Source organism: Procambarus clarkii, chromosome 11 (assembly GCF_040958095.1).
Source record: "Procambarus clarkii isolate CNS0578487 chromosome 11, FALCON_Pclarkii_2.0, whole genome shotgun sequence".
Taxonomy (NCBI): domain Eukaryota; kingdom Metazoa; phylum Arthropoda; class Malacostraca; order Decapoda; family Cambaridae; genus Procambarus; species Procambarus clarkii.
In genome coordinates, this window is record NC_091160.1 from 16,459,186 (window position 1) to 16,479,775 (window position 20,590).

The window sequence follows — 20,590 nt, forward strand, 5'->3', positions numbered from 1 at the left end:
ATTTTTGTTATTAAATGTTCTATAATCAATATGTCAAGCCAAGTATCCATTTCTCCATAAGGCATTTACTAATATATATATATATATATATATATATATATATATATATATATATATATATATATATATATATATATATATATATATATATATATATATATATATACAATAGTTGTTCGGGCAGGTCCCTGGAATACGATCCCCTGCTGCGAAGAATCGTTTTTCCATCCAAGTACACATTTTACTGTTGCGTTAAACAGAGGCTACAGTTAAGGAATTGCGCCCAGTAAATCCTCCCCGGCCAGGATACGAACCCATGACATAGCGCTCACGGAACGCCAGGCGAGTTTCTTACCACTACACCACGGAGACTGTATATATTTTGCTGTCTTGGATTCAAATATTAGTAAATTACTTTTCCTAGATTTCTTTCACAACCCGATTTATCAGGATCCTCAAAAACTGAGATGATATTACATGTTTTTATGCCTACAATTTTTCCCAATTGCACAGAAATTCATTGATCTATACTGAACTGCATTTTCTTTTTATTACTCAATATTTCAACCTAGTTTAGTTCTCGCTCTCTCTCTCTTGTTCCTTCAGGGTCATCCAATGATTTTAAATTAGAACTTGATTTCATCTTCAAAATTATATATATAATGTATACCTCAATATGAAGATGAATGCAGTAGATTATAAGCATCATTGTTGCCAGAGCAGAGCCGCCGCCCTCCGCCTCTCACTGTTCCCAATTCACACTTCTCGTTTATGTTGACTTTTATTCTGGTAACATTTTTATACTCCAAATGATGCAATATGTTATATAATCGACTATTGATGAAGTTTTAAGAGCATAATCATTTCATTCTTCTAGAGAATGATATCTTTAGTTATTAGAAATATCAAAATTGGATCATAATGTCTGCAATACGTACATAAAGCTATCCTAAGCAGTTGAGAGCATCACTCAGCTGTGAATTACTGTTTATCAAGAAGAACAACTATCAGGTGGAGGTATAAGGTCACTGTGAGTGTGAGAAGAGACACCAAAGGTTCGTCTGGAACACTTCCTTCACACACACCCATGTTAAAATAACATTACCTTCTGTGAGCTGTTGTCCTTTGAACTGTGTTAACATTAATATATCTGTCTAATTACATCAATCCATATTTTGATAATTCCATTATTCTCAGGTTCGTTGAAAATTTGTATTACTGCGGATTTATGCCTGGGCTCAGTACACAACACTGTTTTGCTGAATACTTTGCTCTTATTGAACCTTTCCCTCAAGCAGTCTTCACCGATCTTGGCAACAGCCTTTGACACAGCAAACTGGGAAACCATTCTAGAGCAGCTTGCTGTGCTAAGACTACAAGGTAAATTACTGAAATGGATAAAGGGTTATTTGTCTAATCGAAGAGCATATGTTTTGTTTAATGGTGTTAAAAGCACAGAGCGTAAACACTTTGATCTGAGAACTCCAGGAGGAGGAATCCTCAGCTCATTGTTGTTCAACGTTCTAATGCAAAAACTTATTAACGACCTTCCAACTAATAATGAAGACACTGTCATTCGTTATACTGATGGTATTTATTTACATGCTGCCTGCGAGCCTAAAATGTCAGTGCTGCTCGATGCTTTTGATACTAGAGCTGAGGAATGTGTGCTCCTTATCTCGGAACACCTGGAACAGTAACTTTGGAATCTTTGGAATCACTTTGGAATTACTGGTATGACAAACTTGTTTCGCGACAGAACCAAGACAAGTAAAGTTACAAGATCAAATATACTCGTTGCATAAAGGTGTTAGTTGTGAGAACTGACACAAGTATTAGTATGGGATCATATGTTCAAGAGTGATAAACGTTCTGTGGCAAAACTGTCAGGAGATAAAGCCTGGGATCATGTGTGCCTGTAGGGTCAACGCTTGTCCTGGCAGAACTGTCAAGAGGTTAAGCATGTCTTGTACTCAAGACTGCTCATACCCTGTACTCAAGACTGAGGATGGCCTGTACTAAAGACTTTTAATGGCTTGTACTCAAGAATGATCATGGCTTGTACTCACGGCACAACATGGCTTGTACTCAAGACTGATCATAGATGGTACTTAAGGCAGATCATGGCTTGTACTCAAGACTGATCATAGATGGTACTTAAGGCAGATCATGGCTTGTATTTTTGAATGATCATGGCTTGTACTCAAGACTGATCATGTCATGTACCAAAGACAGAGCGTAGCTTGAACTTTAAAACTGATCGTAGCTTGTACTCAAGATTGATCATTGCTTGAACTCAAAACTGATCGTAGTTTGTTCTGAAGACTGATCATGGCTTGTACTCAAGACTGATCATGTCTAGTACTCAAGACTGATCGTTGCTTATACTTAAGACTGATCATGGCTTGTACTCAAGACTTAGCATGGCTTGTACTTAAGACTGATCGTGACTTGCACTCAAGACAGATCATGGCTTGTACTCAGACTGATCGCAACTTGTACTCAGGACTGATCACGGCTTTTACTTAAGACTAATCATTACTTGCGCTCAAGACTGATCATGACTTTTACTCATGACTGATCATAGATTGTACACAAGACTGATCGTGGCTTGTACTCAAGACTGATCATTGCTTGTTGTCAAGACTGATCATTGCTTATACTTAAGACTGATCCTGGCTTATACTCACAACTGATCATGACGTGTACTGAAGACTGATAATGGCTTGTACTCAAGATTGATCATAGCTTGCACTCAAGAATGATCATGACTTGAATTGGGTTCTTAATTAATTTGTTCTGCTAGGAAACCAGGGGTCAAATTGGGTTCTTTTATATTTATCCAGGGATCAGTCACTCAAGAATTTTGGTAGTGATAGGCTCTGATTTAGGGATTTGGTGTGGGTTCTTGATTAGGAAAATATTTGAACATTAATTGATAGGTTGGGTTATGAAAGAGGGATATTAAAATAATAGTAAATCTTATATTCAAGGGACCTGTATCCTTGTCTGTTTATGTTCCCATCTTCCCAGGCAGACGTAGAAATGACTTTGTTGCTCACAGAGCAGTCAGACTCTGTGTTAATTGAATATCATTATAATATAAAGCTAAATATTAGTTATTCTAAGAACTGTTAAAGTAACAAGTAAATGAGTGTTTTGGAAGACTTGTATGATTGTTACTGTACAATCAGTTGAGTATCCTTCAGGCAGCGATCATGGGGGAACGAGAGAGCTTTTTCCTCATTCTCTACTGGGTTTTCGGACTAACCGGTCACACGGCCATGTGGGCACCAGGGGGCTGTTTATAACAATAACAACAGTTGTTTGGGAAGTTTTCATGCTTGTAAACTGTTTAATAATAGTAAACAAAGGCGTCAAAGATTGAGAAAAGATGTATATGTTCGTAAGTGCTTGCGTAACTGCTTCGTGAATCTGGCTCCTTATCTTTGATTATTGTGCCGCTTAGTTTTAAGATATTAGTTGTGTCCTCTTAAGCCAGTGTTTGAGCCCCAAACGTTAACTCTGGGAAGGCTAAGAGAGACCACGTGTGCCTATGTTTACTGTGAAACCTGTGTGTTCAGTCCCTTCAGGAACGTAGACTTTACCACTAGTTGCTGTTTGTAAGCCTTGAATCCTGCCTATGTGGATTCAAGGGGGTTTACGTAAAATCTAGTTGGAAAAGTATTTGTTGTACATTTTGGGGTTTATTAGGTGGTTGAGAAATAATAACTAAGGTTATATTAGAGTATTCTTTTACCCTGTTTAAAGTGGAGGAGAGAAATCACTCTTGACTGCAGACTTTGTAGGTCAAGTATTATTTGCTGGGAATTGTCTTCCCTGGGGGCCGGGCCTAAGCTAACTCCATTATTTTAGGAACTACTTGACCTTAGCTATTGGTCCCCTCACAGAGCAAACAATAGTTCTTACTTAACAGAACTCAAGACTGATCGTAGTTTGTACTCAAGACTAGTCATGGTTTGTACTCAAGACTTATCATGACTTGTACTCAAGACTAATCATGGCTTGTACTTAAGAATGATCATAGCTTGTACCCAAGAAAAATCATGGCTTTTACTCATGACTGATCATGTCTTGTAATCACGACTAATCATTGCTTGTACTCAAGACTGATTGTAACTTGCACTCAAGACTGATCATGACTTGTACTCAAGACTGATCATAGCTTATACTCAAGAATGATCGTAGCTTGCACTGAAAACGGACCATGTCGTATCAGGTGAAGTCGATCAGGTGAAGTCACAGTGAGAGGTTGTGTTAACCGGAGCTCCTGAGTGTTGTTATATTATCATAGCAATATGGTAGTTGTAGTGAAGGACCTGGTGACTCTAGTGGGAGCCCTGAGGACAGAGTTGGACTCTCTGCGGGAGGAGGTGCGTCAGCTTAAAAAACAACGAGAAGTAACGAAGGAGGAGACCAGCAGTAAAGGGACCTCGTCTTGGAGAGTTGCGAAAGACAGGGGCCTTAAGAAGACTTTGATAAAGCCGCCTTCAAACGCCATAGCAACTTCAAATTCATTTGACGTTTTGGAGGACGAGTGCTGTGGAGAGACTGTGGATCGCGCAAAAGGGAAAGCAACGAAGAGAAAGGAAGCGCAGGCCCCTCAGAAAGTAAAGGAAGTACCTAAGCAAACATTAGTTGTGGGAGATTCCCAGATAAGGTATTTGGATAGAACGTTTTGTGCTAGAGATAGGGGGAACAGGTTAAGGGTTTGCTATCCCGGAGCTGGCATTGGTGATATTATAAACAACATGAATGATATTATGGCTGGTAATGGGAACAATCCCATTATTTGCATTAGCGTGGGAGGAAATGATGTTGGTCGAGTCAGGAGTGAGGAACTGATTCAGAGGTATAAAACAGCCATAGAGTTAGTTAGGAGCAAGGGAGGAATCCCGATCATATGTGGCATTCTTCCAAGAAAGGGAGTGGGAAATGAATGGATATCGAGGGCACTTGGTGTCAATTGCCGGCTGGAAAGATACTGCAAATCAAATGCAATATCTTTCATTGACAACTGGGAACACTTCTATGGAAGAAATGAAATGTATGCTCGTGATGGGGTGCATCTATCGAGAGCTGGGGTTGTTGCTGTTGCGAACTCGCTAGAAGAAGTGGTTAGAGGTGTTTGTTTGGGTTTAAACTGTTAGTAGATAGAGGTATGGGAATTGATTTGGAGGAAGGAGGTAATAAAAGTATGTGTTTGTGGGAGAAAGGAATTGGCAAAACGATCAGGGAAAGAGAAGGTCCGCAAAATAACAATTCACTTAGGGTATATTACACTAACAGTAGAAGTCTAAGAAATAAAATTAACGAATTAAATGCTCTTGTCTGCACAGAAAAAATAGATATTATTGCACTTACCGAAACGTGGATGAATGTAGAAAATAGAGAACTATTAGCTGAATATCAAATATATGGATTTAAACTATTTCACACAGATAGATATATTAGACGAGGAGGTGGAGTAGCCATATATGTTAGGGACAATTTGAAATGTAGTCTCAAAGAGGGAATCAAAACAGAGCCACACACAGAAACTATTTGGATTGAATTAAACGAAAAAGCTAATAATATTATAATAGGAGTAATATATAGGCCACCAAATTTAGACAGAATGGAAGCAAAGCATCTATGGGATGAAATATCTAGAGCATCTAGATCTAACAGTATTTATGTCATGGGTGACTTTAATTTTAGCGGAATAAACTGGTTGAACAAAACAGGGAATAGTGAAGCAGAAGATTTTCTAGAATTAATTGACGATTGCTTTCTTACGCAACACATTAAGGAACCAACACGGGAAAATAATATTTTAGATTTAGTGTTAACTAACAGGGAAACGCAAATTAATGACATCGAAATAGGGAGTGAGCTAGGGAGCAGTGATCACAAAGAAATCAGATTTAGCATAGAATGGAATAGACCAGTAGGAGAAAATTCTGTTAAAGTGCCAGATTTTCGAAAAGCTGATTTTAATAGCCTAAGAAATTTTTTGGGTCAAATTGATTGGAAAGGCTTGGGTATGGGGTGTGGGCCGGTCTTGGAGCGAGACATGAACCCAGCGATAGGTGACTTAAATGGGGATTTCGATGTGGATTCAATATATAACTTATTTAAGAATATTCTAAACAAAGCACAGGAACGTAGTATACCATACAAATTGAATAGATCGTATACTAATGACCCAAAGTGGATAACAAAGAATTTGAAGAACCTTATAGGTAAAAAGAGAGCTTGGTACAAAAGGATTAAAAATGGGGAGGTCACTTTAGAACAGGAATTCGTACAACTGGTTAGAAATGTTAAAAAAGAGATAAGGAAAGCAAAAAGAAACTATGAAGTTCGCATAGCAGGGCAAGCAAAGACAAATCCTAAAGGGTTTTTTCAGTTATATCGTACTAAGACTAGGGAAAGGATAGGTCCATTAAAAACTGAGACAGGTCAAATAACAGATAGTGATGAAGAGATGAGTAGTATTTTTAATAAATATTTTGTATCTGTATTTACTAAAGAGGAACTTAACAATATGCCTTCAGCCGAACAAGTCTATGTGGGTGGGGACGAGGACAGGTTGACGAGTTTAGCAGTTACCAGGGAGGATGTTCTTAAACAAATAGTAAAACTCAAACCAAACAAATCCCCAGGGCCGGATGAAGTGTTTGCTAGGGTGCTTAAAGAATGCAAAGAGGAGCTTTGTGACCCACTGTCAATCATATTTAATAAATCAATAGAGTCAGGCAGAGTGCCAGAGTTTTGGAAAGTTGCTAATGTGATACCAGTTTTTAAGAAAGGAGATAGATCACTGGCGTCTAACTATCGACCAATTAGCCTAACGTCTATTGTGGGAAAGTTACTCGAATCTATAATAGCAAATAAAATTCGTCTTCATCTTGAAAAACATAAATTAATAATTGAGTCGCAACATGGTTTTATAAATGGCCGTTCATGTTTAACAAATTTGTTATCTTTTTATTCTAGCATTGTTGAGGCAGTTGATAGTGGTAAGGATTGCGATGTTGTATACCTTGACTTTAGCAAAGCTTTTGATACAGTGCCACATGAAAGACTGATTAAAAAAATAGAGTCTCATGGTATTGGGGGTGCTATATTAAGCTGGATTAGGGCATGGCTATACCAAAGGAAACAGAGAGTTAGTATAAATGGAATCAAGTCAGAGTGGGAAAATGTTGTAAGTGGAGTGCCTCAAGGCTCTGTCCTGGGACCTCTGTTGTTTATAATATATATAAATGATTTAGATTCAGGTTTGAGTAGCAACATTTGCAAGTTTGCCGATGATACGAAAATCGGTAGGGAAATTAATTCGGAGGAGGACTCACTATCACTTCAAGTTGATCTAGATAGGGTTTTGAAATGGTCAAAGGATTGGCAGATGCAGTTTAATGCTGATAAATGTAAAGTTCTGAGGTTAGGTAATGATGATAGAGTTACAAGATACGAGCTAGATGGTGTTGTGATTGCGAAGTCGGATTGCGAAAGGGATCTGGGAGTTATGATTAGTAAGAATTTAAAACAAAAGGATCAATGCATAAATGTTCGTAATAAGGCAAATCGGACACTTGGATTTATTAATCGCAGCGTTAGTAACAAGACACCTGGTGTGGTTCTCAAGCTATATCTTGCTCTAGTTAGGCCCCATTTAGATTATGCAGTTCAGTTTTGGTCGCCATATTATAGAATGGATATAAATTCACTTGAACGTGTCCAGCGTAGGATGACTAAGTTAATTCCCCAAATTAGAAATCTTTCATATGAAGAAAGATTAACAAAGCTTAAGTTGCATTCACTGGAAAGGCGAAGAGTTAGGGGTGACATGATAGAGGTTTACAAGTGGATGAATGGACATAACCGGGGGGATATTAATAGGGTATTAAAAGTATCAACACAGGACAGAACACGAAACAATGGATATAAATTGGATAAGTTTAGATTTAGGAAAGACTTGGGTAAATACTGGTTCAGTAACAGGGTTGTTGATTTGTGGAACCAATTGCCGCGTAACATTGTGGAGGTGGGGTCCCTCGATTGTTTCAAGCACGGGTTGGACAAGTATATGAGTGGGATTGGGTGGTTATAGAATAGGAGCTGCCTCGTATGGGCCAATAGGCCTTCTGCAGTTACCTTTGTCCTTATGTTCCTTATGTTCGTACTCAGGACTGATCATGGCTTGAACTCAAGACCGATCATGGCTTGTACTTAAGACTGATCAAGGCTTTTACTCAAGACTGATCATGACTTGTACTCAAGACTGATCATGACTTGTACTTAAGAATGCTCATGTCTTATACTTAAAACTGATCATGGCTTGTACTCAAGACTGATCATGGCTTGTACCCAAGACTGATCATGGCTTGTATTCAAGACTGATCATGGCTTGTACTCAAGACTGATCATGGTTTGAACTAAAGACTGATCATGACTTGTACTCAAGACTGATCATGGCTTGTACTCAAGACTGATCATGGCTTGTACTCAAGACTGATCATGGCTTGTACTCAAGACTGATCATAGCTTGAGCTCAACACAGATGTCGGAGAAACCTACACCATTTACTAACTTTCTATACATTAGGCAGATAATATTGCTGTTGTTTGTACTATACAATTAACCCAACAGAAGCTCTTATCATTCATAGAAAACGAGACCCCAATGGAATTTTCCTCGGGAAAAAGCGGGGACTCATTGTCATGTGCCATTAAATTCACCAGCGAATAGTATTGTGAGATTCTCTTAAAACAGTAGTCTAGCATTAGAATCAATCAAAAAGTATTCTCTATGACTGGATCTAATATAATTACCAACAAACTAAAGTCTACCTCCAATTGTCAGTAAAATGGCAGTACTAGAACTGGTGAGGGAGGAGCGTCTCTCAAGCCGAGAGAGATTGAAATCTTTCTGAAGAAAGAGAAATCTTTCATATGAAGAAAGATTAACAAAGCTTAAGTTGCATTCACTGGAATGGCGAAGAGTAAGGGGTGACATGATAGAGGTTTACAAGTGGATGAATGGACATAACAGGGGGGATATTAATAGGGTATTAAAAATATCAACACAAGACAGAACACGAAACAATGGGTATAAATTGGATAAGTTTAGATTTAGGAAAGACTTGGGTAAATACTGGTTCAGTAACAGGGTTGTTGATTTGTGGAACCAATTGCCGCGTAACGTGGTGGAGGTGGTGTCCCTCGATTGTTTCAAGCGCGGGTTGGACAAGTATATGAGTGGGATTGGGTGGTTATAGAATAGGAGCTGCCTCGTATGGGCCAATAGGCTTTCTGCAGTTACCTTTGTTCTTATGTTCTTATGTTCTTACGTTCTTATGATTGACTCCATTAACTTAACGTAAACATCAAGTCTCACAGGAGCAAGAGTCAAGCTCGAGAACAATTACCATCTAAACGTAGTGTTACGGGAATAAAACGTCCCACCATCAGCACGATCTTCGTCAACAAGACGAGAAGGGAAGTGTTTTGTACCTGATTCCAGTTCTACCTAGCTATTTTTAGCCAGTAATAATAGATTAGGGAATACCGGTATGTACACTAGGCGAGCCTCCCCAATGGGTAAATATTACTTAAATCTTATCTTCAAAATTAAAATAATTTCCCCCGATATAGATGTCATATATAGGTAATGATTATTATTGTGTGTACTCACCTAGTTGTGCTTGCGGGGGATGAGCTCTGGCTCTTTGGTCCCGCCTCTCAACCGTCAATCAACTGGTGTACAAATTCCTGAGCCTACTGAGCTCTATCATATCTACATTTGAAACTATGTATGGAGTCAGCCTCCACCACATCACTGCCTAATGCATTCCACCTGTTAACTACTCTGACCCTGAAAAAGTTCTTTCTAACGCCCCTGTGGCTCATTTGGATACTCAATTTCCACTTGTGTCACCTTGCTCGCGTACCACCCGAGTTACTCATAAGAAAGAACATAAGAACAAAGGTAACTGCAGAAGGCCTATTGGCCCATACGAGGCAGCTCCTATTCTATAACCACCCAATCCCACTCATATACTTGTCCAACCCGTGCTTGAAACAATCGAGGGACCCCACCTCCACAATGTTACGCGGCAATTGGTTCCACAAATCAACAACCCTGTTACTGAACCAGTATTTACCCAAGTCTTTCCTAAATCTAAACTTATCCAATTTATATCCATTGTTTCGTGTTCTGTCCTGTGTTGATACTTTTAATACCCTATTAATATCCCCCCGGTTATGTCCATTCATCCACTTGTAAACCTCTATCATGTCACCCCTAACTCTTCGCCTTTCCAGTGAATGCAACTTAAGCTTTGTTAATCTTTCTTCATATGAAAGATTTCTAATTTGGGGAATTAACTTAGTCATCCTACGCTGGACACGTTCAAGTGAATTTATATCCATTCTATAATATGGCGACCAAAACTGAACTGCATAATCTAAATGGGGCCTAACTAGAGCAAGATATAGCTTGAGAACCACACCAGGTGTCTTGTTACTAACGCTGCGATTAATAAATCCAAGTGTCCGATTTGCCTTATTACGAACATTTATGCATTGATCCTTTTGTTTTAAATTCTTACTAATCATAACTCCCAGATCCCTTTCGCAATCCGACTTCGCAATCACAACACCATCTAGCTCGTATCTTGTAACTCTATCATCATTACCTAACCTCAGAACTTTACATTTATCAGCATTAAACTGCATCTGCCAATCCTTTGACCATTTCAAAACCCTATCTAGATCAACTTGAAGTGATAGTGAGTCCTCCTCCGAATTAATTTCCCTACCGATTTTCGTATCATCGGCAAATTTGCAAATGTTGCTACTCAAACCTGAATCTAAATCATTTATATATATTATAAACAACAGAGGTCCCAGGACAGAGCCTTGAGGCACTCCACTTACAACATTTTCCCACTCTGACTTGATTCCATTTATACTAACTCTCTGTTTCCTTTGGTATAGCCATGCCCTAATCCAGCTTAATATAGCACCCCCAATACCATGAGACTCTATTTTTTTAATCAGTCTTTCATGTGGCACTGTATCAAAAGCTTTGCTAAAGTCAAGGTATACAACATCGCAATCCTTACCACTATCAACTGCCTCAACAATGCTAGAATAAAAAGATAACAAATTTGTTAAACATGAACGGCCATTTATAAAACCATGTTGCGACTCAATTATTAATTTATGTTTTTCAAGATGAAGACGAATTTTATTTGCTATTATAGATTCGAGTAACTTTCCCACAATAGACGTTAGGCTAATTGGTCGATAGTTAGACGCAAGTGATCTATCTCCTTTCTTAAAAACTGGTATCACATTAGCAACTTTCCAAAACTCTGGCACTCTGCCTGACTCTATTGATTTATTAAATATGGTTGACAGTGGGTCACAAAGCTCCTCTTTGCATTCTTTAAGCACCCTAGCAAACACTTCATCCGGCCCTGGGGATTTGTTTGGTTTGAGTTTTACTATTTGTTTAAGAACATCCTCCCTGGTAACTGCTAAACTCGTCAACCTGTCCTCGTCCCCACCCACATAGACTTGTTCGGCTGAAGGCATATTGTTAAGTTCCTCTTTAGTAAATACAGATACAAAATATTTATTAAAAATACTACTCATCTCTTCATCACTATCTGTTATTTGACCTGTCTCAGTTTTTAATGGACCTATCCTTTCCCTAGTCTTAGTACGATATAACTGAAAAAACCCTTTAGGATTTGTCTTTGCTTGCCCTGCTATGCGAACTTCATAGTTTCTTTTTGCTTTCCTTATCTCTTTTTTAACATTTCTAACCAGTTGTACGAATTCCTGTTCTAAAGTGACCTCCCCATTTTTAATCCTTTTGTACCAAGCTCTCTTTTTACCTATAAGGTTCTTCAAATTCTTTGTTATCCACTTTGGGTCATTAGTATACGATCTATTCAATTTGTATGGTATACTACGTTCCTGTGCTTTGTTTAGAATATTCTTAAATAAGTTATATATTGAATCCACATCGAAATCCCCATTTAAGTCACCTATCGCTGGGTTCATGTCTCGCTCCAAGACCGGCCCACACCCCATACCCAAGCCTTTCCAATCAATTTGACCCAAAAAATTTCTTAGGCTATTAAAATCAGCTTTTCGAAAATCTGGCACTTTAACAGAATTTTCTCCTACTGGTCTATTCCATTCTATGCTAAATCTGATTTCTTTGTGATCACTGCTCCCTAGCTCACTCCCTATTTCGATGTCATTAATTTGCGTTTCCCTGTTAGTTAACACTAAATCTAAAATATTATTTTCCCGTGTTGGTTCCTTAATGTGTTGCGTAAGAAAGCAATCGTCAATTAATTCTAGAAAATCTTCTGCTTCACTATTCCCTGTTTTGTTCAACCAGTTTATTCCGCTAAAATTAAAGTCACCCATGACATAAATACTGTTAGATCTAGATGCTCTAGATATTTCATCCCATAGATGCTTTGCTTCCATTCTGTCTAAATTTGGTGGCCTATATATTACTCCTATTATAATATTATTAGCTTTTTCGTTTAATTCAATCCAAATAGTTTCTGTGTGTGGCTCTGTTTTGATTCCCTCAGTTTAGCCTTATCAACCCTGTCAATTCCGCTGAGAATTTTGCGGTTGGTAATCATGTCTCCCCTTACTCTTCTGTCTTCCAGTGTCGTTCTGGCCCTAGTGACATACCTCTGAACTTTTTCCAGCATCGTCTTGTGCTTGACAAGGTACGGGCTCCATGCTGGGGCCACATACTCAAGGATTGGTCTTACATATGTGGTATACAAGGTTCTGAATGATTCCTTACACAGGTTCATGAAAGCAGTTCTGATGTTAGCCAGCCTCGCGTATGCCGCAGATGTAATTCTCTTTATGTGGGCTTCAGGAGACAGGTTTTGTGTGATGTCAACTCCTAGATCTATCTCTCTCTCCGTTTCATGAAGTACTTCATCTCGTATTCGTAATCCTGTGTCTGGCCTTCTGTTTCCACCGCTCAGTTTCATTACCTTGCACATTACCGTGCACCTTGTGACAGGTGAAATTGAAGGGAAAGAAGAATTAATAATAATTACTTTGTATAACAAGTAACATGTGATGACGCTAGCCTCACCCACGAGGAGTATCGGTTGGCATGTTCATCCGTGTTCATATCGGGTTGTCCATGCCATAATAAACTATACAGAAGAGCTGTATTTGTGTTAATTTATGTTACTAATCATTTGTAGTCTTAACACCTAGTAACATTGTAGTGAATGGCTACCAATCAATAATTTCGATTGATAGAATATATAATTTAATCAAACCCCCACTTGTGTAGGAAACGATTTGTGGGAATAAACATTATGCAGTCCGCTATCGGAATAAATAAACTAACGTAAGAAATAAATTGCTATATAAATTAATCATAAATAATAAATTAGAATTCATTAATATAAATTGCTACATAAATAAATCTCATGGGTCAGTGTTCCCAACTGATTATGGCTGTATTCAAGACTGATCATGGCTTGTACTCAAGACTGTTCATAGATTTTACTGAAGACAGATCATGGCTTGTACTCAAGACTGATCATAGCTTGAACTGAATACAGATCATGGCTTGTACTGAAGATTGATCATGGCGTGTACTTAAAACTGATCATAGATTGTTCTCAAGGTTAATCATGGCTTGTACACAAGACTGATTATAGATTGTTCTGAAGATCGATCATGGCGTGTACTCAAGACTGATCACGGCGTGTACTCAAGACTGATCATAGATTTTACTGAAGACTGATCATGGCTTGTACTCATGACTGATCAGAGCTTGTACTCAAGACTGATCATGGCTTGTACTCAAGATAGATCATGGCTTGTACTCAAGACTGATCATAGTTTGTTCGCAAGGCTGATCATGGCTTGTACTCAAGACAGATCATGGCTTGTTCTCAAGACTGATCATAGATTGAACACAAGACTGATCATGGCTTGTACACAAGACTGATCATGGCTTGTACTTATGAATGATCATGGTTTACACTGATTTTCCTGGTTCACTTGTACCCATTTCTTTGATTTAAAATAATGTTAACCTAAGTACATAGGTATGACGTCGACCAAGCTGACGAGGCGTTTGACATGTCATCTTCAATCCGGTGCCCCCAGGAATCTCATGGGACAAGCCCCTGACATCACCCTAACAAGATAAATTTTTGAACAAAAATACCTGTATAATAGACAAAACCCAAGATGCAAGAAGATTACAAATTCTTGAAACAATTCACATAAGAATAGAACAACCTACCATAAACACCCAAATCACGGAACTATTTACTGTACCCACCATGAGAGTAGGGACAAGACCAGAACCTAATGATGCCAACACAGAAGACACTGTTCAACAAAACAGGGCAATTACACCTGAATAATCTTTGTATAATAGGAGCTGCCTCGTATTTTTCAATGGGCCTTCTGCAGTTACCTTTATTCTTATGTTCTTATGTGCTTCGTCCACCATTTATCCCCTATGTATCCCCCTTGTTTTTACATATGTATATATATATATATATATATATATATATATATATATATATATATATATATATATATATATATATATATATATATATATATATGTCGTACCTAGTAGCCAGAACTCACTTTTTGGCCTACTATTCAAGGCCCGATTTGCCTAATAAGCCAAGTTTTCCTGAATTAATATATTTTTTCTAATTTTTTTCTTATGAAATGATAAAGCTACCCATTTCATTATGTATGAGGTCAATTTTTTTTTATTGTAGTTAAAATTAACGTAGATATATGACCGAACCTAACCAACCCTACCTAACCTAACCTAACCTATCTTCATAGGTTAGGTTGGGTTAGGTTGCCAAAAAAGGTAGGTTAGGTTAGGTTAGGTAGGTTAGGTAGTCTAAAAAACATTAATTCATGAAAACTTGGCTTATTAGGCAAATCGGGCCTTGCATAGTAGGCTGAGAAGTGCGTTCTGGCTATTAGGTACGACATATATATATATATATATATATATATATATATATATATATATATATATATATATATATATATATATATATATATATATGTCGTACCTAATAGCCAGAACGCACTTCTCAGCCTACTATTCAAGGCCCGATTTGCCTAATAAGCCAAGTTTTCATGAATTAATGTTTTTTCGTCTACCTAACCTACCTAACCTAACCTAACCTAGCTTTTTTTGGCTACCTAACCTAACCTTACCTATAAATATAGGTTAGGTTAGGTTAGGTAGGGTTGGTTAGGTTCGGTCATATATCTACGTTAATTTTAACTCCAATAAAAAAAATTGACCTCATACATAGAGAAAAGGGTTGATTTATCATTTCATAAGAAAAAAATTATAGTAAATATATTAATTCAGGAAAACTTGGCTTATTAGGCAAATCGGGCCTTAAATAGTAGGCTGAGAAGTGAGTTCTGGCTACTAGGTACGACATATATATATATATATATATATATATATATATATATATATATATATATATATATATATATATATATATATATATATATATATATATATATATATATATATATATATATATATATATATATATATATATATATATATATATATATATATATATTATTAAATATGACGGAAAAAGTAAGATTAATAATTCTAACACGAATTTTCTCGATCTTTCTTACGTTTCTTTTCACAGTTGATGGTAATTCAAAGATCAATTCTCCAAAATTCATTTTTATTTTTAGTCTGACGCGACACTTGAGCGCGTTTCGTAAAACTTATTACATTTTCAAAGACTTTAGTTTACACACACACACACAACTTTAACTGAATAGAGCTTAAACATCTTCAAGTTTTTTATACCTACATTTGGGTGAGGTGACATGTTACAATAGTTTTGTATGTGGTGAAAATAAACTTTTAACACAAGACAGAACACGAAACAATGGGTATTAAAGGTAGATAACTGCAGAAGTGTGTTTGTGTTTGTGGGTGTGGGTGTGTATTTACTATTTGTTTCTCAGAATCGAGATATTAGCTAATAGACCCCGCCATTCTAACAAAACCATTTTTCGTCTATTATATCTACTACATATATTTTTCTCTAACACTCGCACACACACTCTCACACACACACACACACACACATCCCCAGGAAGCGGCCCGTATCTGCTGTCTAACTCCTAGGTACCTATTTACTGCTTGGTGAATAGGGGCATTTCAGTGAAATAAACTCTGCCCATTTTTTCCGCCACAAGCTGGAATGGAACCCGGGTTATTAGGACTACGACCCCTTAGCACTTTCCGCTCAGCTGCAAGGCCCCCTTAACTTTGTGTGTGTGTGGTTTTGTATTCAACTAGTTGTGCTTGTGGGAGTTGAGCTCTGGCTCTTTGGTCCCGCCTCTCAACTGTCAATCAACTGATCTACAGGATTCTGAGTCTATTGGGCTCTATCATATCCACTCATGAATCTGTTTATGGAGGCTGTCTCCACCACACCACTTCCACAGCATTCCACCACAGCACTTCTTTTGTAAACTACTCTGACAAAAAAACAACATTACAATGGCTCATTTGGGCACTCAATTTCCACCTGTTTCCCATAGTGCAAGTGCCTCTTGTGTTAAATAGTCTCTCCTAATAGTCTGAATCCTTACACAAGTTTCTAATGGCCGTTATTATGTAGGCCAACGTGGCATATGCCGCTGATGTTATGCTCTAAATAGGGGCTTCTGGGGGACAGGTCTTGCGTTACATCAACCCCCAGGTATTTCTCTCTCTCTGATTCTTGAAGAATATAATCTCCCAAATGATACCTTGTATCTGGCTTCCTGCTCCCTACGCCTATCTTCATTTCATTATTTTCTTGGGTTAAAATCCATCAACCATTTGTTAGACCATTCCTTCAGTTTGTCCAGGACTTCTTGAAACCACAAGCTGTCCTTCTCTGTCTTACCCTTCTCATAATTTCGGCATCGTCAGCAAACATTGAGAGGAATGAGTCTATACCCTTTGGGAGATAATTTACGGTTATCAGAAACAGGATAGGTCCGAGTACAGAGGCTTATGGGACTCCACTGGTGACTTCACGACAATCTGAGGTCTCATCCCTCTCTGTAACTGTCTGTTTCCTATTGCTTAGGTACTTCCTTATCTACTGATCCCCCACCATGTACTCCTGCCTATTTCTCCAGCTTATGCACTAGCTTCTTATGGGGTACTGTGTCAAAGGCTTGCCGACAGTCCAAGAGAATGCAGTCCACCCATCCTTCTCTTTCACGCTTAAATTTTGTCACTGTAGAATTCTATTAAGTCAGTGAGGCAAGATTTACTCTTCCTGAACCCATGTGGGGGGTTTGTCACGAAGTCCCTTCTCTCCAGATGTGTTACTAGGTTTTTTTACCACGATTATTTTATCTTCTCCATCACTTTGCATGGTATACAAGTTAAGGACACTGGCCTATAGTTCAGTGTCTCTTGTCTGTCGCCCTTTTTGTATATTGGGACTACTTTAGTCGTCTTCTATATTTCTGGTAAGTCTCCCGTCTCCAGTGACCTACTATACACTATGGAGAGTAGCAAGCAAAGTGCTTCTGCCCACTCTTTAAATACTCATGGTGAGATTCCGTCCGGACTAACAGCCTTTCTCACATCTAGATCCAACAGTTGCCTCTTGACCTCATCTCTTATAATAACGGACTATTCCAAGGCCGCCTGGTTTACTGCAATTTCTCCTAGCTCAAGGACTTTATCTCTTTCTATTGTGAAGACCTACTGGAATTTCTTGTTGAGTTCTTCACATACCAATTTGTCATTCTCTGTGTACCTGTCCTCACCCGTTCTAAGTTTCATCACCTGTTCTATCACTGTTGTTTTCCTCTTGCATGGGCATGTAAAACCTGACCCTCATCATTCAAATATCTCAAACTCATATACAGACATATTGCAATCAAGAACTTCTAATTCAATATATTAGTAAACAAAGATTATAATTCACAACCTTACATAATAATACATATCAAGAATTCAGTACATTAAAGATTATGTCATGATATATAAATATGTGAAAAAAGAATTCATATGAGCACGACATGGTAACACTGGCACGAGTCGGTACTCAAGGGGTGGGTGGAGACGGGAGGAGGGGTTAAGGGAGGATTTCAAGATGCCCGCCAGCTGTTATACATGAGTATACATTATAAAGTATATATATATATATATATATATATATATATATATATATATATATATATATATATATATATATATATATATATATATATATATATATATATATATATATATATATATATATACATACATACATACTACCTGTACCTGGCCAAGCGTTGCTATGGCTCAGCAATGCATGTGCGTTTCTGAGCCACAGCAACCTTCCCTGTCTCCCAGTCCTCCCCACCATTCCCCCCCTTCCCCGTCCCCTCGTCCTCCCAACCATTCCTCACTCCCTCATCCCTTTTTCCTACCCATCATCCCCCACTCCATCATCCCTCGTCCGCCTAACTATTCCCCATTCCACCATCCCCTCGTCCTCCCCACTATCTCCCACTCCCCCGTCCCCTCGTCCTCCCTACCATTCCCCCCCCCCTCCCCCATCCTCTCATCCTCCTCACCATCCCCCACTCCCGTCTCCTCGTCCTTCCCACCATTCCCCTACTCCCTCGTTTGATGGTCAAATGATCTGACGTTCCCATCAGAAAATTGGGAGCATCAAATGATCTGGGGCTAGATTCACGAAGAAGTTACGCAAACACTTACGAACCTGTGTATATTTTCTCAATCTTTGGCGGCTTTGTTTGCAATTATTAAACTGTTAATGAGCTCCGAAGCACCAGAAGGCTGTTTATAACAATAACAACAGTTGATTGGCAAGTTTTCATGCTTGTAAACTGTTTAATATATGTAACCAAAGCCATCAAAGATTGAGGAACGATGTACACGTTCGTAAGTACATGCATAACTTATTCGTGAATCTGGCCCCAGCTGTTCCCGTCACTGAAATATAAGAAAATCAGGTAAAAAAAACGAAATGAAAAATAATGAAAAAAAAATAAACTATACTCTCGGAATGAACGGTATGGTAAACAAAACAGCTCAATTGTAATGCAATGTCACACAAAATAATTAAATCAAAATGAAAACAAATCAAAATTTAGGAAAATTTCATTCATCAATGAAATCGGAAACATTGTAAAGGAATCATAACATATTTAGTATGGCATGTGTTGGTCTTATGTGCAAAAGATGGTGCTGCTTTTTAAAAACACATGCTTCTACCTGTCACAAGAGTGGCGACTACAGAGTAGGCCAACCCGTTCTCACACTTGCTTACACTCAATATTGGCTTATTTAATAAGTGCATATGTGACATACTAATTGATTATGAATATTTTAGTTTACCTTGAAAAGCTTCATAGAAAACACCGACCTCACCTAACCTTCTAAGTATGTTAAGATAAGCATCTTATTGCTTCTTATTTACAATTATTACTTAACCTATCATCGGTATAGGTTAAGTAATAATTGTAATTAAGATGCAATAAGATGTTCATCTTAATATACTAAGAAGGTTAGGTGAGGTCGGTGTTTTCTATGAAGCTTTTCAAGGTAAACTAAAATATTCACAATCAATTAGTATGTCACATATGCACTTATTAAATAAGCCAATATTGACAGTAAGCAAGTGCGAGAACGGGTTGAGTAGGCATATAAAAACCCGCGCGTATTCGAATGGAACGTTGTGTCAAAATTTCAAAGCAATCGGTAAAGAACTTTCGGAGACAACAATGTGTGATGCTCTTACGTGCAACAGAGGGTGCTGTTTTTTTAAAAAAGGATGTTTTTAACTGTCACAGGTGAGGCATTTATAAAGTAGGTATACAAAAAGACGTTCCTATTCGAATGCAAAGTTGTGTCAAAATTTCAAAGCAATCGGTAAAGAGGTTTCGAAGATTTCTCTCACATGAAAAACACATGAAATTTTTTTTTTTTTAAAGCATGTTTTTTACAGTCACAGACGTGACATCAATATTGTATGTATATAAAAACCTGCTCAGGTGCAAATGGAACGTTGTGTGAAAATTTCAAAGGAATTGGTAAAGAACTTTTGGAGATTAGCAATTATGAACAAACAAAATTTCCATTTTTATTTATATAGATAGTTAGCATGAGTTGCTCTTACGTGCAACAGATGGCGTTATTTCTTAAAATAAGAATGTTCTTACCTGTCACAGGTGGCATCTATACTTAAACTTACGAAATGAACGGTATGGTAAACAATACAGCTCAATTCCAATGCAATGTCACACAAAATAATTAATTGAAAATGAAAATAAATCGTAATCTATGAAAATTCAATATATCAATGCAATCGGAAACATTCAAATGGAATCGTAACATTTTTAATATAGTGTGTGTGATGCTATTACGTGCAACAATTGGAGCTGTTTAAAAAAAAAACATGTTTCTACCTATCATAGGTGTGGCATCTATGTAGTAAGTATATAAAAACATACGT